General features: G+C 34.0%; 1 pseudogene; it reads left to right on the top strand.

Annotated features, from left to right (window-relative positions):
• The first annotated feature begins 6,111 nt into the window (after positions 1–6,111).
• On the top strand, positions 6,112–8,340 carry LOC120088805 (annotated as a pseudogene).
• Positions 8,341–27,689: the final 19,349 nt, after the last annotated feature.

Below are 27,689 nucleotides of genomic sequence, written 5' to 3'. Positions count from 1 at the left end.
CCCACAATCAGTTTTCATTAGTCAAAATTCTTCCTTTTCTTCTTCGAAAACTAACCCCTTTCTTCTAGTTTCATCGACTAAAAAACCCTAATGTTTCATCATCTTTCCATCCATCTATTCTTTTCTTTTTAGTTTCAAAAACCCCACCATTGAAGAAGCGTAGTGGAGTTGATTCAAGTTGATTGGAACTTCTGACGAGCATAACTAGTGCTTTTTTTTAGTTTGCATTTCAACGTGGTGTCATACGAAACCAATTTTGTTTACTATGAATATTTTTTTGTCATCTCTATAATTTTGAAGGAGAAGAAGGAAAAGAAAGATTTTGAGGGAGAATGTTCACGAGTTTTGTAGGTGAGAAAATTTGGGGTGCTTGTGGTTAATGAATTTGAATAAGCGCAAAGGTAGATTTCTTCTTCGTCTTTTAATCATCTAAAAATAGGATTCTGTTTTGGTTTCTCTGTTTTGGATTTTTGTTTGCTCTATTCTCTATAAATTACGCCCTTTATGTATAAATGAATTATTATATGTTCCTATATAAATATCACCCAGGAAATCTTCTCTGGTTCTTGCTGAAATTTTAGATTTAGTTAATTAATAGTGTGTTTAATTATAATTGAAGGAGAATTGCATTCCATTTTTGAGATTCTGATGTTCAATTTCCTTCCAAACTTTAAACTGTTGAATTTATTTTTATGAAAGGTAAAAGGTATAGTTTCATTTGTGTTCTTTTTATTTTTGGTGTTGTTGATTGGAGTATTGTTGATAGGATTTCTATCATTGATAGACTTGAAGAATGTTGAATTTGTTTTCATGAAATGTAAGTAAATATATAGTTTCATCGTTGTTCTTTTGGCTCTGTTAATTAGAGCCTATGATAGACTTGAAGGATGTTGAATTTATTTTTTATTTTTATGAAAAGTAAGTAAATGTATAGTTTCTTTGTTGTTCTTTTGGTATTGTTGATTAGAGTCCATCAGAAAGATTTTGAATTTATTTTCATGAAAAGTAAGGAAAATTATAATTTCCGTTGTTGTTTTTTCTCTTTTTTTTTTTTTTTGTTTAGTTGATAGACTATTGCTAGTGTGCTTTAAACTTTAAATGTGTTGTTGATTATAGTCTACTAGTGATAGGTTATAGACCTGAAGCATGTTAAATTTATTGTTCATGAAAAGTAAGAAAAAGTGTAATTTCATTGCAGTTTAATTGTTTAATTGATAGATTATTGCTAGTGTGCTTGCAAGCATCAAATATGTTGTTGATAGCGTTGGCAAAATTTCCAGTAGGGCCCCACTCCGAATCCCCAGTTCGATCGAGGATAGGAGTTCCCGAACCAGGAAATGGGCATGGATGGGAGGGTATCCTTGCTCTGATTAGGTTTATATATATATATATATTAGGTATTTAATTTTTTTACATTTAGCCTAATTTTTAATTTAGCCCAATCTAAGCCCAACTAAAGTGTCCAAGTCCAAACCAAATAGAATTTTAGGGAAAAAAAATTCTCCATGGGGAAACAAGAGGGATGGGGTAAAATCCCCCAAGACTGACCTCGTTTCCAACCCTAGTTGTTGATTAGAGTTATATGTTTCTATCACTAATAGACTTGAAGTGATGAAAAATATCATTGATAGAGTTTATTATCGATAGACTTCGTATTTCAAGTCTATCATTTATAAGTTTTATCATTGGTAAACTTAAAATGTTTAGTTTACTATTCAAGTGTTTACTACTCTTTTAATAGATGGATAAGCAAAAGGTAATTATAAAAAGCGAACAAGTAAAAAAGGGCACTGGAAGATTGCAAGACACTACAAGAAATAATGAATACAACAACTAATGAAAAAGATTATAAAATAACTTTCATAGCCTTTTTCAAAGGTCTTGATAGCTCATGTTATTAAAAGTGAGACTTTTTATAGCTTTTTTGTAGAGTTATAATGGATGCTATAATAGAGTATGGAGATATAGCATGTATACATGGCTATGAAAACATTCAACAACATTAGGCATTAAAGCTATTTTTAACATATAATAGCTTGCTCTTAATGCTATCTTTAACATATAATAGCTTGCTCTAAATGCTATCTTTAACATATAATAGCTTCCTTTCAATGCTATCTTTATTATATAATAGCTTTTTGACATATAATAACCTTTTCTTAAGGCTATTATATCACACACATATATATAGCTTTAATCTTATGTTATAAGAAACAACATTGAAATTATGTTCATTTACATTACAAAGACTTGTTTGAAGTTAAATAGACATGAAATAATTCACAATGTATGCATTAAATACAATGACTTCCTTTCATTATTGAAATCTAGTAATCAATTTACATTAGAAACTAAAAAAATTATCCAATAATACAAAAAATACATCAAATGTAATTTTCAACCATAGAAGGTTCACAAAATACAAAATTCATCAAGTTTTGGAATTGGGCTTTCATCTTTGATCTTCATCTATCTACATAAAAAGTGAATTAGCATTAGATTGGTTCCCAAAACCATCATTGATGTCTAAACTATACAAAAAGTACATAATTATAATTTTGACTCTCAAAACAACCTAAAAATATGTGGTTCATTAATAATCGACAAAGTTACGTAAATACAATTATTAAACCTTTTAATTACCTCTAAATTCATGAGTCTGCCATTCATTTTAACTATTATCAACGTAACAAATATATATAAGCATTGGTCAGGAAGGATAAGTTGACATTAAACTTCACACATAATTGAAATAATAAATGTCACTAATTAGGCAATGATAATACAAGTAATGGTCATGAACTCTAAACATATGAAAATAATAGTAAAATAAAAACAAAGGCACAATGAGTAAATATGTTAAAAACAAATTTAGAACAATATGTAAATATGGAGATTGAAATCAATAATAGAGTAAAGTAACTTTTTTACCCATTAAGAAAAAAGAAAAAAAATAAACATGACAAACATGCTAAAATAATACTTTCCTACCTGTCGTTCATTGACAAAAATATTCCAATCTTATCTATGGTCACGAACCTACAAATAATACTCATGGTAAAAACAGAACAATAAACAATTGAAGGCGAGAAGAGAAATAGTGTAGAACAAGAGAGAAGAAAAGGAAATTGTTATCAAAAGAATAAGGAAACGATAATTCAAAATGTTCTAAAAGATGTTTTAAATTGAAATTTGAGCATTTGTATATTATTACCTGTTTTAAAAGTCTCTCTTGTTTGAATCAGGCAAGCATCGAGTGAGAGAGCATCGAGTGGGTTTTGTTTTGCGGCAGATCTGGGTGAGCATCAAGTTCTTCACAGTGGGGGAGTTATTGTAGTTCACTTTATGGCCCATCCCACCCTTGAGCTTCAACCTCGATAAAAGGTTATTAAAATGAAGACATTCTGTTGCAACCCTCAAAACATTCTATCACAAGAACCCAAAACTCTTGTTATATTTAAGATCATCAAAAGAAAGAAATGAACTAGAAGTGGAAGAAATTCTCCTCTGAAACTAATTGAAAATTAAGTTTTACCACAATTTGAAAAGTTCTAAAGATGTCCAGTTGAAACAGCAACCACACCTATGAATCTAGAGGTATAGTTCCATGAATAATATACAAAAATCAAACAAAGAACAGAGTATTTAAGACACAAATATCTTATTTATATATATAAAAAAAACCCTAATCAATCGTATTGCAGAAGAAGAGCCACCGACCTTTATCTTTAGTGAGATTTGAATCGAGGTTTCTTGAAAATCAAGGCGATGACGAGGGTGTCGTCGTCGCTTTAAAGTTTTGCACTTCTTCTTCTGCAATTTCGCCAGGAAATTTGGGAGCGACGGAGCTTGGCCAAGTTTCCAACAATGAAAGTTTTGGTTTTTAAAGGAAGAAGGGTTTGGTTTTTGTGCGAATAGATAAGGAAAGGAAAAGGAAGATGAGAAGGGAAAAAGAAACTCTTGTACGGATTGAACTTTGCGTGCATTGCTTCCAAAATTTTGAACCCTCCCAAGTTTCATTTTTAACAATTGAGCACCTTTTTTTTGTGTGTGAGATTTCATGGCCTATTTTTTGAAAGGCTATCTACCAAAACTATGATTCATAGCCTATTTTTTGAAAGGCTATCTACCAACGCTATGATAACTCCTATTTCTTGTAATGAGAGACTAGAAGAATGCAGATGACTGCAAGACAACTTCTCTAAAAGAAGTAAGACATTTTTCTAGAATCAAGGATTGTACTCCTAGTTTTGACTTAAAAATTTCCTAGATGTAATGATGTAGTACTTTAGTTTTGTAGATATTGTAATATCTTAGTTTTAACCTTAATTTTGTGAATATTGTAGTATCAACGATAGAAAAGATCAGGGATATACTTCACAATATCAATACATTCATATGTACTTGACTATACCATATTAATATAGAAAAATGTGTTAAATCATAGGTTGAATCATTGTAATTTATGTCCCTTCGTGTTTCTCTTAAAATAATATTCTAAGGACTAACCAATTGTTATTCTTTAATGGGTGGGATCATATCGCTCCACATCGCTGATAGACTTCATAATGACATTATCATCGGTGATAGACTCATTTCATTAATATAAGAGAAAGACTATATATATTAGTTTTGATTGAAATATGTCAGGCATAGTAACATATCCCTGATAGACTCCAATCAGTTAATAGAAGTTTATCATTCATGGATTTACTTTTGAATGGTTGGTAAAGGATTTGGATTTTCACTAAAAAAATAATTTTGGTTAATCAAAAGTATATTATGTTTTTACTCATACAAAGGAATGAAGAATCGATAAACTAGAAATGAAGTAAGAAAAAAGATAGCTAATCAACTTAATATTGGTGATTCCATGCGTGATTATAGAATATATTCTAATTGAATTCTTGTGCACAATTTATAACCATAACATATACGCCATTCACTTTCAAGGTCACCCAATCCTCCAATGATTAGAGTTATGTTCCACCTCTCTCGCAAGTTCCTTCTCTTTGAAGGATTTCACACTCTAAATAAAAGAAACAATTAGTAATATTTCACACAATGATACTAATATCAGTAGACTATATCAAAATAATGAATATCAGTATAATGAAATATGTTGATATTGGTCTACAAGGTTCATCAATATTTTATGTGATAAACTCATTTTGATGAAACCACATTAGATGAATCCTACAAAAATCATCAAATTAAATAATAAAATCAATACACTTCAATTAAATAACTATGAGGCCTACAAAATCACAAATTAAATCATTTTTTAAAGGCAGTGATAAACTCGATTGCTAAAACTAAGTGGAAGAAATATGCACAAAAACTCAACGCAAAAATGGAGAGGGAGAATTAGTGCAAAAATTGAGATAAAATCGAATAAAAAAACTTTGGAAGAATCGTGACCTAGAACTAGGGGAAGAATCTATCGAAAAAAGGATGAAATGAATTTAGGAAAAAAAAAAAAAACTAAGAGGAGGAGAAAAAAAAAAAAAAAAGAAAAAATCCAACAACTAAAGATGAATCTAAACATACAAGAAAATCTCAAATGGCAAGTATAAATCCCAAATTGGGACTAGAAATTCCAAATTGCAAGTAGAAATTGATAGAGAATATATGAGAAAATCGAAATTGTAGATTCAACTATTCAAAAATTGATCGCAACTTCAAATCTCGCAGAACATTGAGAAAATCGAAATGAAGGAAATATTAGGAATAAAAATAAAATCTAACCGAATTTTCCTCAAATCTTCTAAATCTACGATTAATTTTAGAAATATTCTAAATCTACCATTAATATTAGAAAATGCTATATAGTGGGTTAATTATATTAAAAATAACACGCACTACAAATTTGACACTAGAATTTAACAAACATATTAAGTAAAATTTATTTTATAAAAAGAAATAAAATAATAAGCTTTTAAAGTTTAGATAAAGTGGAAATTGAGAATAAAATTTGTCCACGCGTCTCTCAATTTTGGAGAGATTATTGAGTGAGACATTTTGTTTGGAGAGGGATGTTGGCATTCTTCTAAAAAAGGAGAGGTAGGGAAATATGCAAGGCTAGAAAGAAGGATTAGTTAGAGAAAAACTTGGAGTGGAAATGGTTGAGAAATTGAATCTAGCATGTATATAAATGAAGGATTGGAATGGTTAGCCATCAGGGAACGAATAATAATAACCCATTGTGGGATACATAGCCTGCTCGAGATTAAGAGCGGTGATTTGGAAAAAAAAAAAAAAAAAAAAAAAAAAAAAAAAAAAAAAAAACAAAAGCGAGAGAAGGGAGAGGTACGAGATGGCTGGGTTGATGTTTACCGCGCTGCTTTGCCTCTCGGCTGCAGCAATGTCGACGGTCCGGGGTGAAGACCCTTATTTCTTCTTCACATGGAATGTCACCTATGGCACCATCTCTCCCTTGGGCGTTCCCCAACAAGGCATTCTCATCAATGGTCAATTCCCCGGACCTAATATCAACTCCACATCCAACAATAACATAGTCATTAACGTCTTCAACAATCTTGACGAACCTTTTCTTCTACATTGGTACGACACTTATATTCATATATATTTACATATGCATGAAAATCTAACTCTTAATTTACTTTCCTTATCTCGATGTCATAATAATAATAAAAAACGATAATATTAATAAATTGGATGGAACTTGCAGGAGTGGAATTCAGCACAGGAAGAACTCGTGGCAAGATGGACTACTTGGAACCAATTGCCCAATCCCACCAGGAACAAACTTCACCTACCATTTCCAAGTTAAGGACCAAATTGGAAGCTTCTTCTACTACCCATCAACTGCCATGCACAGGGCAGCGGGAGGTTTTGGTGGCCTTCGTGTGAATAGTCGTTTACTCATTCCTGTCCCTTATGCTGACCCAGAAGATGATTATACTGTCCTTATCGGTGATTGGTACACCAAGAGCCACACCGCCCTCAAGCAATTTTTGGATAGCGGTCGCTCCATTGCTAGACCTGACGGTGTCCTCATCAACGGAAAGACTGCTAAGGTGACGGAACCGATGAGCCACTCTTCACCATGAAGCCCGGAAAGACTTACAAGTATCGAGTTTGCAATGTGGGTCTCAAGTCATTCTCTCAACTTCAGATTCCAAGGACACACCATGAAGTTGGTAGAGATGGAGGGGTCTCATACGTGCAAAACGATTACGAATCACTTGATGTCCATGTAGGGCAATGCTTTTCGGTGCTAGTCACAGCCAACCAGGAGCCCAAAGACTATTACATGGTTGCATCAACTAGATTCATTAAGAACCTTCTTGTAGGTAAAGGCATTGTTCGATATACCGATGGAAAAGGCCCCGCCTCTCCTGAAATCCCTGAGGCACCCGTGGGTTGGGCTTGGTCCCTCAATCAATTCCGTACCTTCCGTTGGAACCTCACTGCCAGTGCTGCAAGGCCTAATCCCCAAGGATCCTACCATTATGGTTCCATCAACATTACTCGTACCATCAAAATCATTAATTCAGCCACTAAGGTGGATGGTAAGTTGCGATATGCCATCAATGGTGTCTCTCATGTTGATCCTGAAACTCCATTGAAGCTTGCAGAGTATTTTGAAGTCGCTGACAAGGTGTTCAAGTATGATACCATTTCCGATGAGGGGCCAACAGAAGCTGCAACCACTGTGACTGTCGCTCCTAATGTTGTAAATGCAACTTTCCGTGATTTCATAGAAATCATTTTTGAGAATCATGAGAAGAGCCTTCAATCATGGCATTTGGATGGCTACTCATTCTTCGCTGTTGCGTAAGTATTATGGTGATCTTGAACTATTAGTGTGTTAATATTACATGTTTTAATTCTGAAGTTAGGCATGACTGATGAATTCTTATTCAATATTACACAGTATTGAACCTGGGAGATGGTCTCCAGAAAAACGAGCCAACTACAATCTTCTTGACGCTGTGAGCAGGCATACAATCCAAGTCTTTCCTAAGTCTTGGGCAGCCATACTTCTTACATTTGACAATGCTGGAATGTGGAACTTGAGGTCTGAGTTGACAGAAAATCGTTACTTGGGACAACAGCTCTACATCAGTGTTCTTTCACCAGCTCGCTCCCTCAGAGATGAGTATAACATCCCAGACAACACTTTGCTTTGTGGTTTAGTGAAGGATATGCCATTACCCAAACCATATACTATTTGAGACAGTTCATCCACCTTCCTCATTCCAAATGTGAAAATATGATACACTCTAATTTCGGAGAGATTGATTTTTTATGTATATGATCTGTTGCGAGTATAAAATAAAAGAATGTTTTCTTATAATTAATTATATCTCTGTAGACCCATATATGTGTTTTTTTAATTTCATTTTTATATCAAGAATTTTGAAATAAAAATAAATACATATTTTTATTAATTAAGGTTTGTAAGACTAGACACGTTTGATTCAATAATTCAGAAACGACTCTTTCAAAAAGGTATATAATCTATAAACTATTTATTAAGAGGAAAATCTTTTTTTTTTTCACATTATATTACATATTCAAGTCATTTTTAATTAAACTTTAGTAGGTAATATAAATATTGTTTACTTGTTTATTTAGAGAAAAGTATTCTAAATAATTATAATTGTCACACCTGTTTTAGATTATCTATCTAAATCTACGATGGACTACGACGATAGTAGACTTAAAACGTGCAATCTGAGTAAGATATGAAGATGACAGATACCAATACCCCCTTATGTCATCTATCCCCCAACTTTGCTCTAATTGCCACACCAAACAATATTAAGTAAATCATCAACTCTTAAATTAAATTTATAATCATAAAGGTTTATAGCTAAATCCCACCCGAACCATAACCCAAATTCAGATCTTGACCCAATCCTATGTACTATTCCTACATGCCAACGTGAGAAGCTATAAACATACAAAATGAAACAAGTCTAATGGAAATGGGACAGAGGTCAACTTTAGTGGGCATTTGGAACTCCTCCGCTACCTAGGAGGGAAAAACAAAAATCTACATGCTCTCAAAGCTACATGCCAACACGGGAAGCTATAAACATACAAAAAGAAACAAGTCTAATGAAAATGTGGCAGATGTCGACTTTAGTAAGAACTTAGAACTCTTCCACTACCTAGGAGGGAAAAACATAAAGAAAAGGATGAGCAGAAACAGATATTATATCTTAGATAAACATACATAAAATTGTAAAACATTGTCCATTTCAGTCAATAAAATCAAAGTTGGAAGAATAATCCATATACGCTAGTAAAATCATCACAAAATGAAACCTATGCCCAAACCTCGTTGGTGTAGAGTTTCCCAATACCATCAGCATAAACATAACTTGTCGTGCATGCAAGAGCTGTCCCAAGGATTAAACACCCCAACACACGACCCAAAGTCTATATGTGTGCTACGGTGGGTCCTAAAGACCTATATCATGTCATCTCACTACAGACTCAAGTTCCTCTAGATCTCGATTACTCTAGCCTCTTTCAGTTCTAGAAACATATTCGCATATCATGTATGTAAGGTCACCATGGATACAAAATCTTGGGATTTGAAAACCAGTTTTCATAATCGTTATAAATCATCACCATTATGAAAATTTCTTAAATTGAGTCGTAGGCTTCCTGAAATCCTTTTAACTCTTTCTTATCCTATATTTCTGTAAATCCAAAGCCCAATCCAAATTAGAACGATCCATAGACATTGAGTATGATATAATTTGGGAATTTCAAGCCAAAAATGGGATTAACCAAGCTAGAAATTAAAAAAAAAAAAAAAAAAATCCACTAAATAAAAGAACAGTAAATTTGGCCGTAAAGCACATTTTTTATGGTCAGCCCTTTATGTGCTGTTTCTTCATGTTTTTGGCTGTTATTATCATAGATTATTTCAGTTTTGTACTTAGGTTGTTAGATAGTTATAAGAATATAACTGATATATTTGGGGTGTTAGTTTGTTAAGCCCATGTAACTAATTATTTTCAGGTCCACTCTTGTATATATATGGGTATGGCCCGTTTTAATAAAAGGTGAGAGGACAATAAAAAATTCCTTTGTTAATATGGTATCAGAAGACTTTTCCCTCTAATTTTTTTTTTTTCCTTTTTCCCACCGTTTTCTTCTCTTCATCATCCTCAACCTCCCGCCATGTCCAACGAAAACCTTACGTTCAACATTGAAGAACCAGTCAATCCTGAAATTGTTCCTCTAGACAATTCTTTCACATCTTCAATTTCTCAGAATCAATCCGAAATTTATCTCAATCCATATTACCTTCACCACAATGACAATACCAGTCTTGTTCTAGTATAAAAATCTTTGACTAAAAATAACTATGTTTCCTGGAGTCAAGCCATGGTGATCGGTCTTTCTGTTAAAAATAAACTTGGTTTTATTGACGACACTCTTCCTCGTCCAATCGGTGAACTTCTTCCAGCATGGATTCAAAATAACAACATTTTTATTTCATAGGTCTTGAACTCAGTCTCGAAGCCCATATACACCAACAAACTGTTCGTGCTCGGATTGATGTTGTTAGTTCGACTCTCACCGAAACAAAAATATTTATAAATCACTAAAACCTACATCTTATATTAACAAGTAGCATAAGCGGCAAGTATGAGATTAACCTATAGGGAAGGCTTGTTTAATCTTTTCTTAAGCTAAGTTTAACTATGAAAGCAATAAAAACGGGGGTTTAATAAAGCAAAAAACATACTTGAAAATCAAAGAATAAAAAATAATTGTAAACAAAAGTGGTTCAATCTTATTTCTCGTTCAAGTTAGACATTCAATGCAATCTCTATCATCGATTTCTACAAATTAGTCATGCAAACGAATTATGCACACACCTACTCGCTTGACTCGACTAGACTATGCTCTACAAAGGCGGATAGCTAACGAAGTCTAATCATTAAAGTTGAAAGGCCTAACACTAATCAACCTAAAATAGAAAACATATGCATTAAGTTGAAAGACCAGACTATGTTCTACTCTATTGGGTTTGATAGCGTCCATATAGAATAGAAAACATATGCATTAAGTTCGAGAATTCAATTGTGTCGACTAATTTTCAAGATAGTCATATTCAATTAACTGAATTTGTCCTTGAATCTAACAATTTATGTATTCTAGGAATAGCCATCAAATACAAAATTAACTATTGCCACTTGGTAGACCTTAGCCACACATTCTTATACCTGAATACATCCTAGCAACGTATCCAATCAAGATTGTAGCAAAACTAAGAATCTTGGCTTAACATGCTTAAAAGACAAAAGTCCCTAAATATGCTTTTAGAACTTAAACCCGATTTAAGAATCCATAATTTCATAATGCAATTTACAAAGATAAGAAGAAAACTCAAGAAGATTGCAAGAATTCTTGAAATCTAGAAACAAGATTGAAGAAATTACTTTACAAATCCATAAACAAATCCATGAAGAAATCCATTACAATGTTTACAATCAAAGAAAGAATGAAAATCTAAGTAATTAGAGACAAAGTTACTAAGGAGTTAGTGAAGAGAGAAACTCTGGACTCCATGAAGGATTTTGCCTCCCTTTCACTAAAAATGAAAGAAAACGTTTTATAGTTGCAAGTGTAGTGTCACAACGCTGAAGCTAGCATTGCAACGCTTAATCGTAAAAAAACAAAGAAGCATTGGGCTAGGGTCTTGACACTGTGCTTAATGTTGGGTTGCGTGAGGCACGCATATTAGTTTCGTCAAATTCCAGAGTGTTGCGACGTTGTTGGGAGCGTTGCAACGTTGCCCTTTTTTCTGCAGTAGATGGATGTTTTCTGTCTTCAAGCGTTGCTTAATGCTTCTGGGAGGGTCGTGACATTAGGTGTGATTGCATTTTGGTAATTACTTTGATTCTCTTCAACTTTGTTGACTTCTTGGTTATTCTTGATTCTTTTTAGCCCAATTTTCTCGAAATGACTTCTAATCGTTGCTGGGACTGTTTTACCTATAAACTGAACATTAAAAGCAGACAAATAATACAATTTTGAGAGAATTAACATAAAAAATATATCTTATTTAAAGACCTATCAAAACACTCCTAACTTAACTCTTGGTCGTCACGAGCAAGTCAAAACTAGAAATATGCATGTAGTCAATAAAAAAAAAATGAATATTCATTTGTGCATTCATTCAAGGAGGTCATTCAAAATGTTTATATGTCCATTTTTATCTACACAAATTTGATTCACATCTCTCTTTTCAATAAACAAGGAAGTAAATGATCAAATAGACATTTAGAATTTCAAAATTTTGCTAACAAATAATTGAAACCTATTTTTGAAAAGAAATGTCTTTTTTATTGTAAAGTCATAAAAGAAATGACTACTCAATTTTAGTTTATTTAAAGGCTAAAACTAGTAGAAAGGTGATATCCAACTCTCAATTCCTCTTCGCACTATACTAGGTCAGTTATCAGTCTGAGATATACTTAACTTGCACTGGAGAGAGGCAATTCTAATATAAGGGTGCCTTTTTAAACTCACACACAAAAAATGTAATTGGCATTTCTTTTACCTAGAGGAATTGCTTTCACATTCACACCGTAGGGAACCTATCGCTCTTTTCTCGCGGGCCCTAACTAGACACGATGGAGGTAGCTCTTTTCACCTCTATCCATGCACACACACGTTAGTGAAGGTTATGTTAATTTGGCAAGCTTGCTTTATATATATATTTTTTATTCTAACAACAACTCTTTTCTCTTTTTTTTTTTTTTTTTTTTGAAACACTAAGCCCTTTAGTTATTCCTTTTTGTCTAGACTTGCTACTCTAACAAGATGGTTGTTCTTAGACCAAAGGTTGTCCTACTGGGGTAACAAAGAAAATTAAGTAGATATAACATTTCTAAAAGTTTTAAGATTCTAAATTAATCTAAAATGCTAAGTATTCGATTTTTTATGAAATAAAAAGGAAAAGAAAGTTTCTTTTGAAAAATTGAGTTTCAAAATTTTGTTAGAAAATTTTAAGTGATTTAAAATTTTATTTGTATCATTACTTGAAAGAATACATCATCAAAATTTCATCGATTAGAATCGAGAGATTGTGTAAATCAAATGATGCATAATAAACAAAGTGAATGAGATTCTTGAATGAATGAACATGCATTAAATTGATCATGCAATAAAGCAAAAAAGAGTCATTTAAAAAAAATGTCAAGACATAAGATTGTTTTTTTCAGAGAATAAAAAATATGCCATCGAAATGCATTAGAGCCACATCAAGATATATCTAATCAAGATCACAAAATCTAAATAAACCGAGCTCAGGTGCTCAAGGGTTTCAGACATGCATTTGTATATCATAGAGCAAAAATTAGTAAGAGCCATTTTTATACAACCCTAATAAAATGCCATGAAGATGCAATGTTCCCCTCAACTTAAAAAATAAACATTGTCCTCAATGTTTTAAAATGTAGATATAAGTGAGAAGACAAAAGGAAAGGAACAGAAAACTCCCATGGTTTTGTGCAGTGGGTCGTGGTAGAATTTTTCTTCCTACTTCAAAATTTTGTTTTTCTTTCATTTTGTTTGTTCCTAAAAAAAAGAAAAGAAAAAAAAAAAGAAAGGGAAAGGGGGAAAATATATTGTCGGTGGTCAGTTCGAGTCAGGTGAGTCAGGCTCTCTCTAGATGTCGTACTAAAAACCGATGCTAGTGTAGTAGAGACAGTCTCGTTCACACATAAAGTTGATAGTCCTCTACATACGCCTAACACGGCGAGTAGTCTCGTGGCTCATCCTTAAGGCTTCAATAGCTATCCTAAAGGCTTGCTCACCTAATGTATCTCCACTCCCGATTTGCTCATGGGGTTGATCTGAAAGTTCTACCATAAGTGGTTCCCCTTTAGAATGTTCTTCCTCTCTAAGCTCTTCTTCTTCTTGTTTGTGGAGTTCCTTAATCCACGGCTCCATAAGGCTGAGATAGACATTTTAGAAATTGGAGCTTTATGCCCCATAAGCTCTTCATCTTTGGGTATTTCTACCCCGGACCTCTAACATAGCAAATTATAAGACTAGGGTATCGTAGGCTACCCGTAGTAGAGCAATGTCCAAACCATCTGATGGAAGCGTGAATAACCCTCCCTACATTTATGGACATACCCTAAATGAGACAATAAAGGAGTTTTTCTCTATCTCTTGTGACGTCGGTCATTTTGAGTACAGGCATTAATCTGGAACATAAGAAAGCATGTCAGATTTGTCCTACAATAGACATATATGTAGATCTAAACCGAATGACAACCCTGCTAGAACGTGTCCATTGAGCTCCTTGCCCATAGAGGACCTCTATAATTTCTTGTTCGTCTAATGGTTGAGATAGAAAATATCCATACTCGCCATTAAATTGAACTAGACCAAATATTTCATTTATTTTAGAGTAAGAGAAAGAGACTTTAATGCCCCTCGCCAACTTGACATTTCTATCAACGTCAATGTTGGCGTAAAACTCCCTCATTAAAGAGACCACAGCCTCACCAGGATTGGCTACTAAAGTTTCCCATCCTCTCTCTCATATTTCGGAAGTGACTTAAAGATGGTGATGGAATACACAAGCATGCAACGGAAGCAAACAGAATCAATAAACACTCTAATTACATTTAATTTGAGTTCTAAAGCATGCTTCTACAGAAAAATGAAAAGGGTTTCAAGTTGTACATACCTTTGATGAAATTTTCGTATTCCAAGCTGCTTTTCACATGTTTTCAGCTCCAAATTGATAGTGAACTACCAAGAGATCTTCTTTACTATTCTCAGCCTTGAATTTGAGTGATGGAACTTGAATTTAAGTGAATTTGGTGAAGGAAATTGAGAGTTCTTGTGAGGAAGAAGGTGAAGTAGCAAAAAACATTTTTCAGCTCAAGAACAACACTTTCTTCTTTAAATATGAGAGTTTTTATTGAATCTCAGCATGCAAGCACACTCAATCTGAATGATGGCCAGTAGCCACTTCCCAATTCAAGTAGGAATTGTGTGATTGTGCATGAGAAGCACCTCATGCTTGAGAAAAGTGGGAAAAACCCACTTTCTAAAAGTTTCAATTTAATTTCCAAAAATCTAATTAATTCCAAACAAATTAAATTAAATTTGATTAATTTCTAAGTAAACAAATTAAACATTTCCATATTCAATTTCTCAAATAGATTTTAAAATTGAAATTAATTTGATTTTTAATTAATTAAATATATTTAATTAACTAATTAATTTAATACCAAATATCAAATTAATCACACATCTAATTTTAAACATGAATCCTATTCATGCAATCAATATTTAAATATTATAAACTCTCCAATTTTATTTAATTTTAATAAACGTTAATTATATCGAATATAACTAAACAAACCCTAATTTGATTTTGAACTTATTCAAATTCAAACCCTCATTCAATTTGAACAATTCAAATTGATATTATTTCAAATTCACTCAATTTAATAATTCATGGTGTTCATATTTTACGAGCTAGTAGAGGGACCTTATGGACCTACAGATCATGAGCTCCAACGATTAAGATTAATTGGCTAAAACTCTTTAGACCAAATGAATCAGTATTCGTTAACTATCAAGTCACACCACTATAGCTCGATAGTTGCACTCTCCTCACTGTAGATATATTTATGTCCACATGATTTAACCATAACCAGTAAGTCGACCCTTCACAGGTTGTTCGTAATAACGACTAGGTCAATATGTTGTTTTACCCTCAATATTATGTCTTGTTTCTTAAGTTCCTACCGACCCTATAATGAACAATTGGTTTATGGTCTAATCACTAAATCGGATCCCTCTCGGGCCAGTGAGAGGGTGGGGCCTCTTGTTCAAGACCTGGATTCAGTACTTAAGAGAACAACCTTTCTCCTATCCCTAAATCAGGTAGGCGTGAATTCCGTCTTGTACCCTATGTCCCCAGCTATCTACCCAGTCTTACCCTGAAATGGGAAGCTCATTGAGCCGGCGCTGTTAAGCCAACCCTCACCATACGAATCTAAAGATAATCCTGAATAGACAGAAGTTCATAGTTAGCTCAGGATTAAGATCAAGTTACTAAGGTCATCTAAGCGAAATATTCAGTCTTAAACAGTAAACAACATTATACATTAAGAGTGACTTATTTCTTGGTCCGATCTTATGCAAACTCATTGCATAGGATGCCCCCACTCCTCATGTCAATACATGAACGAATCTAAATTACATTGTTTTTAGTATCTTTACAATAACTTGTAACAGCTACAGAGTAGGCCTCATCCAATAGTGTTACCAGAACAAGGTACCCAACTCTAATCATGTACTATAGACCATTTTGGCTATTTACTCGAACTTTGATCCATCTTTATGTCTCTACATAAAGCTCAAGTATTCATATAATAGTCATGGATCTTAGTTTATTGAATTTAGACTTTATGAATGCAATTAATAGATTCAATAATAACATTATTGAAAAATGTTGAATAACATCTTTATTAATAGAATATGTTTAATTTTACAAACTGCGAGTTTTAGGACAGAAAACCCAACAGATAGAAGTTTGGTTCTAAAGTTAAGGCCCTTTCTGGTACTAAATTCCTAAAGGCTACCATCTGATGGTACCTACTCTCAGCCCCTTCAGAAGCAAACCTAGGGTTATTAATTTCGAGTTGTTAATGAGAATTCCTACTAATAGAGTTGGCAATTTTCTTCCCTTTTTTTGCCCTAGGACCCATAAAGAATTTTCTAAGGAAAAGCTCACAAAATTAGGGATTAGTCATAGGAGAATCCAAATAAACACTACTAAAACATTTCTCAACAAAGAAAATCACCCCACTACTCGATTTTGGAACCTACAAACAGAAAAATCCCAAGCATTTTATTTCTAACTATCCAAAATTCAACAAAATCACCATAACACCATTTCATTCAAGCAAAACTTCCATTCATCAAGCAAAATTCAACTACAATTAAGATAATCATTAAAGAATTCAAACAAAATAAAATTCATTACCTTAGATTGAGTAAGAGACCTTGCTTGAGAAGAAAAGGAAAAGCCCTGGAAATGGGTTTTTGGGTGAAAAACCTAAAATTTTAAAGTGGAAATCCTTGAACTGTGAGGGAAATGATGAGTTTTAGAAGAAAAAGGCTTAGGTTTTGAGTTTGGGGATGAAAATTGGTGGGGGATGGGTGAAATCTTTTAGAGAAAATAAGTTTAGAAAAGAGGAAACGTGTTTTGGTATCCTTCGAGTTGCAGAAACTGCGTTTAAATCGCAGTTCTGTCTCGTAGCGTCACGACGTTACTTATATAGCATTACAACGCTGTGCCCTAATTTATTTTTTTTGAAAAAATTAGATTAGGACTAACCTAGCTTTATTAAGAACAAAAATTAAAAATCAAATCTAAAATTAAGACTAATTCTAAAAATTAATCCTAAAATTAAAAAAACTAAACAAATTTTTTTTAAAAAAAGAGTGTTTTATTTTTTACACTTGGCTACCTCCAAGAAGGGCAAATTTTTAATGTTGATTGCTTGACATGACCCATCTTTTTCGCTTTTCAAGGTACGTAAAAATTTTCATACTTCTTCGATCCTCTCTTAGATAAATCTATACAGCCTGGAAAGGCAATAAGAGAACTCATCTTTTGATGAGAACCAAACAGGTTGAATTTTGATTTTTTAAACTTTGACAAAAAAAGAAAAGAAAGAATCGAAAGACTAAAGTGACCTAAAAGAGTCGAAAGAAAGAAAAGACTCGACAATAGACTTTGACTTATAAGGATAATATGAGAAATAATAAAAAAATATGTGAGATGCCAGAGGGAAGAAGAAAACGAGGTTTGACAACCTCAAACTCAATTACCTGAGACTCCTCAATATGAGGCTCGAACTCATATTATACCTTACTGTTGAGATTCAATTGCGGCGAACGTATGCAATGTAATGTCGCCGAAAAGACTTATGATTTATGTGTGTGATGATATGTGTTGCTAAATCACGCTTCTCGATAATAAATTCGATACTACGCTTTAAAGTAATGTATGCAATGTTGCTTAGATGCGCTCGTAGTATGCGTTCATGTAGTATGTGCGTGTCACAAGTTTTCTTGCGTTGGAACCAAGTATAATTCCACCGCAAGTTTCTTAGAGTGATCTGAGGCCGAACACGGGGATTGCGATGATATATGTGATATATGTGACCAAAAACAAAATAATAATATGTTGTATTGGAAAATTAAAATGCGGTGACAAACAAATAAACAAATAAATAAATGAATAACTGCAAAGTTGTGCAAGTGTCTGATGGAATGCGATGGCAAGTCTTGTGAAATGTAGCAGAAAGAGAATGCGATGGCAATCCTGTTGAGGACGCAACTAAGGTTCCGCTTTCCCTTGGCTTACACCTCACAGTGATCGGCCGCGTTCTTATATCTCTATGGTGAATCAGGGATGAACGTTGTAAACGTAAGGTTGTTTTCATCTCTGGAAATACTTCTTGCTTTAATTAATGCATTCTATCAACCTTCTTTCGAGAGGTGGATTGACATCTTTATTTCTGCTCTCACATGTGAAGATGCCGTTGAGCATGTGTTAGCTAAACTTAGTTAACTTCTTCAACATGGATTAACTTACTCGCTTAACCCTTCCTCCTCACCCTGGAGGATTAGTTACGCATGATGAGAGAAATGGATGATGAATGTATGATGGAGAACAGAGAGATGAAGATGAATATGATAATGATATTAAAAGATAAAGATAAGCGTTTGTTACAGATAAATGAATGAAAGATTAGAAATGAACAACAATTGATGAATAGAAAGTGAGAACAAATAAAGAAAGCGTGTTAATGTTTTGACACGGATCCCGATTGGAGTTGTTTGCTTGCGGCGTGTAGGAGGAGTGAGGTGGAAAGCTTCCTTCTCAGGATAGTTTCTCAGGTAGAAATGATCTTTACACAGAGCTTCTCTTCGGGATTGTGAATGAATTTTTGGTTCCCGAGACTTTCTTTCGAACTTGTCTCGTCTTTCTCCCAAATTTTCTCTAAATGTTTCTTCAGACCAGCCTCTTCTCTTTGGAGTTGATGTAGCTATTTATAAGACCTTGGCACCTCCTTGGTCAGTGGTTCCGCTCTGAAAAGTTACTTTTTCTGCAAAAAGCTTGGTGGAAACGTCCGCTCTGCTCCACAATTTGTCAGATCGTACAACAGAAAAGTTGTACAATTTCAAAAATCCTCACAAATGCGTCGCTCTTTTTATCTTCGATCGATCATCGCATGCAGTGCGAATGCGTTGATCTTTTTGTCCACGATCGATTGTCATATACGGTGCAAATGCGTCACTCTTTCCATCCATGATTGACCGTCGCATTCGGTGCAAATCCATTGCTTTTTTTTTTTTTTTTTGTCTTCAAGTGATCATCGCATACGGTGATACCTGTTTCCTGCAAAAAAAATACTTAGACATCCATTTTTGTCATTGCAATGGGGTCAGCGGGTGTGCTTCCAACATTTTACAACTTTTGCATTTCTAAGACAATTTCTATATGTTCGACGCAATTTTTTTCTTATTTTTGCCGCATATTCTAAATAAGATAGTATAAAAAACTTGTATTTTTACAAGTTACCGACTTGTTTTTGGTACGACAAGGAGTAAATATCTTCTCTGTCAATCGATCGAGAGAATTCCTCAAACACGTCAATCTCGGTGCAACAGACAATGGAAGGCTCTGAACGACTTTCTAGTGTAAGCCCTAAATGTGCAAGTTGAGGAAGAGACTCTACCTTAACGAGCATGAGGGTTTAATTACCTAGGTGAGACTCAATAGGTTCTTGCACACACTGAAAAGAAGAATTAGCAAGTTCACACATAATAAAGTCCAAAGTCTTACCTTGACCTATACTTCGAGGAACCAGCTGCGCAGCATTATGGTTGATGCAAGAAACTTCACTGCAAGGTTCAGTATTACTAGAAGATTGTTGATCCCAAGACTCTTCTAGTCTCTTTACTGATTCAGTAATCTGAGCAACAAAGTTACTTAAATTACTAAATTCAGTTTTAACTTCAATTGTAGAACTAAAGCTATCTTGTTGGAAACTAGGGGATTCTTGCTGACTGAGAGAGGAATCTTGCACAATCTCACAAGAATTGTTAGAAAGCCCTTTAACTAATTCTTCTAGAGAAATACCTAAACTAGAGGCAGAGGCATGTAACGACATCAGTGTTTGGCTAGATATCTCCCAAGAAGAGTAATGTTCACATACAGGACCACGCGAAACCTGTGTTTGCCTAATAGCCAAATATTGAACAAGAGAGGTTAGTTGAAGAACTTGACTTTTAAGTTCATTTATTTCTCCTGCCTCTTGTTCTTCCTTACGTTGAGCTGCTTGTCTCGAAAGAAGAGCATAAATGATATTCATATCTGCCATATTAAAACAAGTGACTCGAAGAAAGAAAAATCTTTTTGGTGTTCTTAATGTTTACAAGTTGAATTTAACTAAGAACGAGATTAAATGGTTAGTCATTTCCCCGGCAGTGGTGCCATTTTGTTTCCACTCGAATCGATGTTGTTAGTTCGACTCTTAACAAAAAAAATATATTTATAGATCATCGAAATCTACATCTTATACTAACAAGTAACATAAGTGGCAAATATGGGGTCAATCCACAGGGAAGGCTTGTTTAATCTTTTCTTAAATTAAGTTCAACTATGAAAGCAATAAAAATAGGATTTGATAAAGCAAGAAATATACCTGAAAATCAAAGGATAAAAGATAATTGTAAACAAAAGTGGTTCAATCTTATTTCTAGTTCAAGTTAGAAAACCAATGCAATCTCTATCACCGATTTCTACAAATTAGTCATGCAAACAAATTATGCATACAACTACTCACTTGACTCGTAGGCTATCCTCTACAAAGGTGGATAGCTATCGAAGTCTAATCGAGATAGTGTACTAACTATTGATTAAAGTTGGAAAGGCCTAACCCTTATCAACCTATATGCCTCTAGTTCTATTGGGTTCGATAATGTCCATATAGAATAGAAAACATATGCATTAAGTTCAAGAATTTCAGTTATGTCAATTAGTTGTCAAGATAGCCATATTCAATTAACCGAATTTGTCTTTGAATCTAGCAATTTATGTATTATAGTAATAGCCATCAAATACAAAATTAACCATTACCACTTTGTAGACTTAGCTAGACATTCTTATACATGAATACATCCTACCAACATATCCAATCAAGATTGTAGCAAAACTAAGAATCTTGGCTTGACATGCTGAAAAGACAAATATCCCTAAACATGCTTTTAGAACTTAAAATCGATTCAAGAATCCAAAATTTCATGATGCAATTTACAAAGATAAGTAGAAAACTCAAGAAGATTGCAACATTTCTTGAAACCTAGAAACAAGATTGAAGAAAGTACTTCACAAATCCATAGACAAATCTATGAAGAAATCCATTACAATGTTTACAATCAAAGAAAGAAATGAAAATATAACTAATTAAAGACAAAGTTACCAAGAAGTTGAACTGGTGAAGAGGGAAACTCCGGACTCCATGAAGAATTTTGCCTCCCTTCCGCTAAAAATGAAAGAGAACGTTTTATAGTTGCAGATGTAGCATCGTGACACTCAGGCTAGCATTGCAACGCTAAATCGTAAAAAAGGAAAAAAACATTGGGCTAGGGTCTTGACCCTGCGCTTCACGTTGGGTTGTGTGAGGCGTGCGCGACAGTTCCATCAAATTCCGAAGCGTTGCAACACTGCCCTATTTTGCAGCAGATGGATTCTTTCTGTCTTCAAGCATTGTTCGACGCTTCTGGGAGGGTTATGATGCTCGGTCTAATGTCATTTTGGTAATTACTTCGATTCTCATCAACTTTGTTAACTTCTTGGTTATTCTTGATTCTTTTTAGCCTAATTTTCTCGAAAAGACTCATGATCGCTGTCGGGACTGTTTTACCTATAAAATGAACATTAAAAGCAAACAAATAACACAATTTTGAGGGAATTAATGTAGAAAATATATCTCTCTTAAAGACCTATCACATACTCTTTCTTGATTCCGCACGAACAATCTGGCTCGATCTACAAGAACGTTTTCAATAGAAAAATGTTCCACGGATTTGCCAACTCGAGAGAACTCTTGGGACTCTATCTCAGAACCAAGATTCGGTGAGTATGTATTTCACCAAATTTAAAACTCCCATTGATGAACTCAATACATATCGTCCCTCTTGTAACTGTGGAACATGTCATTGTGGAGGACTCCGCGATATGGCAAAATTTTTACAAACTGAGTATCTGATGGATTTTGTAATGGGGCTTAATGAATTGTTTTCTCATGCCTCTACTCAAATTCTTAGATGGATCCTACTCCTTTAGTTACTCATGCTTTTTCTTTACTTCTCCAAGAAGAATAACAGAGAGCTATTGGATCTTTCCCAGCCATCCCTCATACTTTTGCCTTTGTCGTTTCTGCCAACACTTTGAAGAACAACTCTTCAAAACAACGAAAAGATAGACCTATATGTTCTCATTGCAATATTGTTGGCTATACAGTCGATAAATTCTACAAAGTTCATGGCTATCCACCTGGATAAAAAACTAAGTAGCAACAACGTAACCCCAACAATGCTATCAGTACTAATTCTGCCAATTTAGTCACTACTCAACCAATTAGTTCTATGAATACAAACACTGCTGATGCAATTTTACAATGCCAAAATATTCTTCGTCAGTTGCAGTCTCAACTATCAACAACATCTTCGTCTGGATCTTCATCACATCTTCCAACCACATCCTCAACAAAATCTCATGTCATAGGTACTAATCCTATACTTCCTTGGATAGCTTATTCATGAGCGTCTGCTCATGTATGTTGTTCAAAGAATCTCTTTACTACCATGACAACTTGCTCAACTTTTGTCACATTACCTGATAAACAGATTCTCTTAGTTAAAAATGTTGTCATTGTTCACCTCTCATCTACTTTAATCCTCAAAAAGGTGTTGTAGTTACCTGATTTTTCATTCAACCTCTTATCAGTAAGTGCTCTCATAAAGGACTTACCATCAATCAATGTTGAATTCGATACCAATGGTTGCATAATTCAAGAAAAGTACAATTCGAAGAAGATTGGCAGTGTTAATTATGTGTGAGGCTTATATCTCTTGAATATACAAAGTCTTGGCATTCCATTGAACCATGTATGTATTGTAACTTATAAAAAGTCTACTCTCTGGCACTAAATATTAGGTCATCCCTTTCCTAAATGCATTACTACTTTCCATAATGTTTTGAGTTTGAATCCTAGCTTACTTAAAAAACATTCTCCATGTAATGTGTGTCCTTTAGCAAAACAAAAATAGTTACCTTTTGTTTTCAATAATCATCTGTCCCCAAACATTTTTTATTTAATTCATGTGGACATTTGGGGCCCCTTTTCAACTGTTACTCATGTTGTACAATCTTTCTTTCTAACCATTGTTGATGATGCAACTCGTTTCACTTGGGTCTTTTTACTCAAACACAAATCTGATATCTTTGTTGTTATTCCTCAGTTTTTTAAACTTGTTGCAACTCAGTATGATAAGAAAATAAAGCAGTTCACATCAGACAATGCTCCTTAATTGATGTTCACTTAATTTTTTAAGAAAAATGGAGTTATACATCAGTTTTCATATGTAGTTTGCCCCCAATAAAACTTTGTGGTAGAAAGAAAACATCAGCACATTCTCAATGTTGCTAGAGCACTATTTTTCCAGTCTTGAGTCCCGCTATCATTTTGGGAAGAATGTGTCTTAACTACAGTATTTCTCATCAATAGGGCACCATCCAAGCTACACAACTTGAAGTCTCCTTTCAGGTATTCACTGGTTCCATACCAGATTATCAAATGCTGAAAGTTTTTTGTTCTTTATGTTTTGCTTCCACATCAGCTCAAGGGAGACACAAATTTCAACCAAGGGCTATACAAGTTGTCTTTGTTGGCTATCCCCCGGTATGAAAGCATACAGACTATATGACCTTAAACAAAAAAGGTTCTTTTATTCACCGGATGTTATCTTTCATAAAGAAGTATTCCCTTTTCATAACATCTCAGACCATGAAAATGTAATTGATCCGGGATTGGTTTATCTAAATTTTTTTGTTGACAATGCGGACTTCTTCCGAACATAACAAAATAAAAACAATCGAACAGCCTCAAACTCTATTGCCAACAATGATAACAACCCAACACCTTCTGACCTATATATCTCACCACAAACCACTACATCACCTCAAAGCATTGAATCCTCCAATAGAACCTCACCTCAACTTCAGTCCTAACATTCTTCCTCACAGGCCTTACAAACATCTTCCCAAATAAACCTTGAAAATCCCTCAAATCTTCCTATACAACCTCTACCAAGAAAATCCACCAAAGTTTCTAAACCACCCTCATATCTACAATCGTATCATTTCAATCTACTTACCATGTCACCCTGTCCAAAATTCTCGACTATACATCCCATTAACCAATACCTCTCCTCTCACAAACTCTCACCTTAACATAGAAATTTTACCCTACAAATTTCTATAACCCAAAACCAAACTTTTATCATGAGGTTGTCAAATGTGATCATTGGAGAAAAGCAATGAAAACAAAACTAAATGCCATGGAAGCTAATTACACATGGAGTAATTTACCTTTACCAAAAGGCAAAAACTCTGTTGGATGTCGTTGGGTTTATAAAATCAAACACAAGACAAATGACTCCATTGAAAGATATAAGGCAAGACTTGTAGCTAAAAAATGCACTCAACAAACAAGAAGGTGTCATACTTTGAGACATTTTCTCCAGTTGTCAAAATGGTCACCGTAAAGACCATTCTTAACATTGCAGTCTCAAAACGATGGCCACTTCTCCAACTTGATGTCAACAACACCTTCTTACATGGTGATTTGTTTGAAGAAGTATATATGGATCTACCTCTTGGATACAAACCTCTTGTCTCATTTCAAGGGGAGAAAATCATTTGCAAAATTCACAAGTCCATATACGGATTAAAACAAGCTTCGAGGCAATGGTTTGCCAAATTTCCTGCTCTCTTACTAACTATAGGATTCTGACAGTCAAAAGTAGATTATTCTCTTTTTATTAGAGAAAAAAAGATGAAACTTTTCTTGCTCTCCTTGTCTATGTAGATTATATAATAATAACCGAAGCTAGCCTTATTCATGTTGATCATCTCAAGAATGCTGTAAATAAAGGACTTGGGCTCATTGAAGTTCTTCTTTGGTCTTGAACTAGCTCGTTCTCATTCTGGCATTTTCTTATCCCAAAGACGTTATGTCTTACAACTTGTCGAAGACTCTGGTTTACTTGGAGTCAAACCAACCAATCTATCGATGGATCCACACATAAAATTACAACATGATGACAGTGACCTCCTCAAAGATGCATCTGTCTACAAAACACTAGTTGGAAAGCTTTTGTACTTGACAGTTTTGAGGCTTGATATTACCTTTGCAGTCCACAAGTTGAGTCAATTCATGAGCAAACCAACTCAAGCTCATCTCAATGCAGCTCACCATCTAATTAAGTACCTTAAAGGCTCTTCTGGCAGAGGTATTTTTTATGTCTAAAACTTCAGATTTCTCTATCTATGCCTTTGCCGATGCAGATTGGGGAACATGTATCGACACAAGGCGGTCCATAACCAGTTTTTGTGTCTTCTTGAGGAACTCCCTTGTGTCCTGGAAATGTAAGAAGCAACAGACAATATCTCGTTCATCAACTGAAGCTGAATACGGAGCATTAACAGTCGCCAGTTGTGAAATCATAGGGCTTCAAAGCCTCCTTACTGAAATGCATATTACTTCACCATCACCAGCTCTTTTTTTTTTTTTTTTTTTGTGATAATCAGGCAGACATTTACATAGCAAACAATTCCATGTTTGGAACAAAACACATAGAAAATAGACTGTCATTTTGTTTGAGATCGAATAGTTAATGGATCCTTCAAACTTCTATCAATACGCTCTCGTGATCAGCTGGCTGATATATTCACGAAGCCTTTACATGCCGTTCTTTTATTCCCGTTACTTGACAAGATGAGATTACAAGATATTTTCAGCCCACCTTGAGATCAGAGATTATTACAATTTTGTAACATGTTAAGAATATAACTGATATATTTGGTTTCAGTTCCACTCTTGTATATATATATAATATAGATATGGCCCATTTTAAGAGGACAATTAAAAAAAAGTTCCCTTAGTTATTTTGAGATATTTTCTACCCGAACAATGTCAACTTGCTGAAGCAACAAATTTCCTCACTGAATTGATCAATCTAAGCCCCATATTAATCCAAAACAGTAGCTGTATGCATCATATTTAGCACAAAATAGCAGCAAAAATTCCATCTGCACAGTTTTACAACTTTCTTTTTCTTCAAATCTCAACCACGGCCACTGAGATCTCTCGATATAGACAAATATTTGAGAAGCAACTTAGGATATTACAAAAATGGCTATAGAAGCTTGAATCTCTTCCAAAAGTACCAAAATCCTTCATTTTTACCATAGTGACAACAGCCTCTTTGCCCTGCTTCCACATCGAAATTTGGGGCTCAAAAACTCCCCCAACAGCCACTTCAATCTCTTAAAGAGTATATACACAAAGATATTAGAAAAACTTACTAAAATTGACCAGAAAAGCTTAAGCTCTCCGCATATCTACACAACACGTTTTGTTCTTCCTTAGCAGCTACCTCCTTTTATAGCAGTAGCTCAAAATAGCTTCCTTCTTCCTTTTACTCTGCTTTCTCCTTCGTCTTCTTTTGCTTCCTCGTCGTCTTCTTCTTCTTCTTCTTCTTCTTCTTCTTCTTCTAATTTACAGTACACTAACTGCTTAATGAACAAAGGAGAGAGATGGGTGCTTGGCATTCAAACCGAGAGGACTTCCCCTTTTGCCACCTCCTCCTCTCAACCAAAACAGCGACCTCTTTAACTTTCCACCTCCTGTTTAACCTCCTTTCTGGCCCCCTGAAAAAACAACGAAATTTTAATTTCTGGCTGCCTATTTTATGTATATATAATTTTTTTTTTTTGTTTATCCGTCTAATTCCTTTATCATTATTATTTTAATTAACCTTCAATTTAACTTAGTTTTATCTAATTTTACATAATTACCTTCAATTTAACTTAGTCTTATCTAATTTTATTTTGTAATCTAGAACATTGATGTTAATTTCTTAATTTTTTTGTACCAAACTTATGCACTCCATTAATTTCCAAATTAAATTCAACTTTCAACCTCAACAAATGTATTTCGATTTAATTAACAAGGTAGAAGGAAGAAGTCCTTATAAAACTCTCCTTGATCTTGAAACTTTAACTTAAATTAAAATATATTATATTTCATCAATCACACACTCTTATAAAACCTCCAATTAGCTACATGGCATAATTCGCTGTTGAGACAAGTGGAAAAACCTGGTGGAAAAATAATTATGATTGAGCTAAAAACCCGATGAGAGTTTATAGAAAAATAGTTTGAGAAAATTAAATTCAAATTCTTTAAACCAATGTAAAACATAAGCAATTAAAAAACTTAAGAGAGTTATTATGTAAAAAGAAAATCATAAGCATTATCTTACAAATGTAAACATGAACTTGAAAAAATCTT

This window comes from Benincasa hispida, chromosome 10 (genome assembly GCF_009727055.1).
Source record: "Benincasa hispida cultivar B227 chromosome 10, ASM972705v1, whole genome shotgun sequence".
In the NCBI taxonomy this organism is placed as follows: Eukaryota; Viridiplantae; Streptophyta; class Magnoliopsida; order Cucurbitales; family Cucurbitaceae; genus Benincasa; species Benincasa hispida.
Note: the sequence above shows the minus strand (reverse complement) of the source record. Positions and strands in the feature narration are given on the sequence as shown.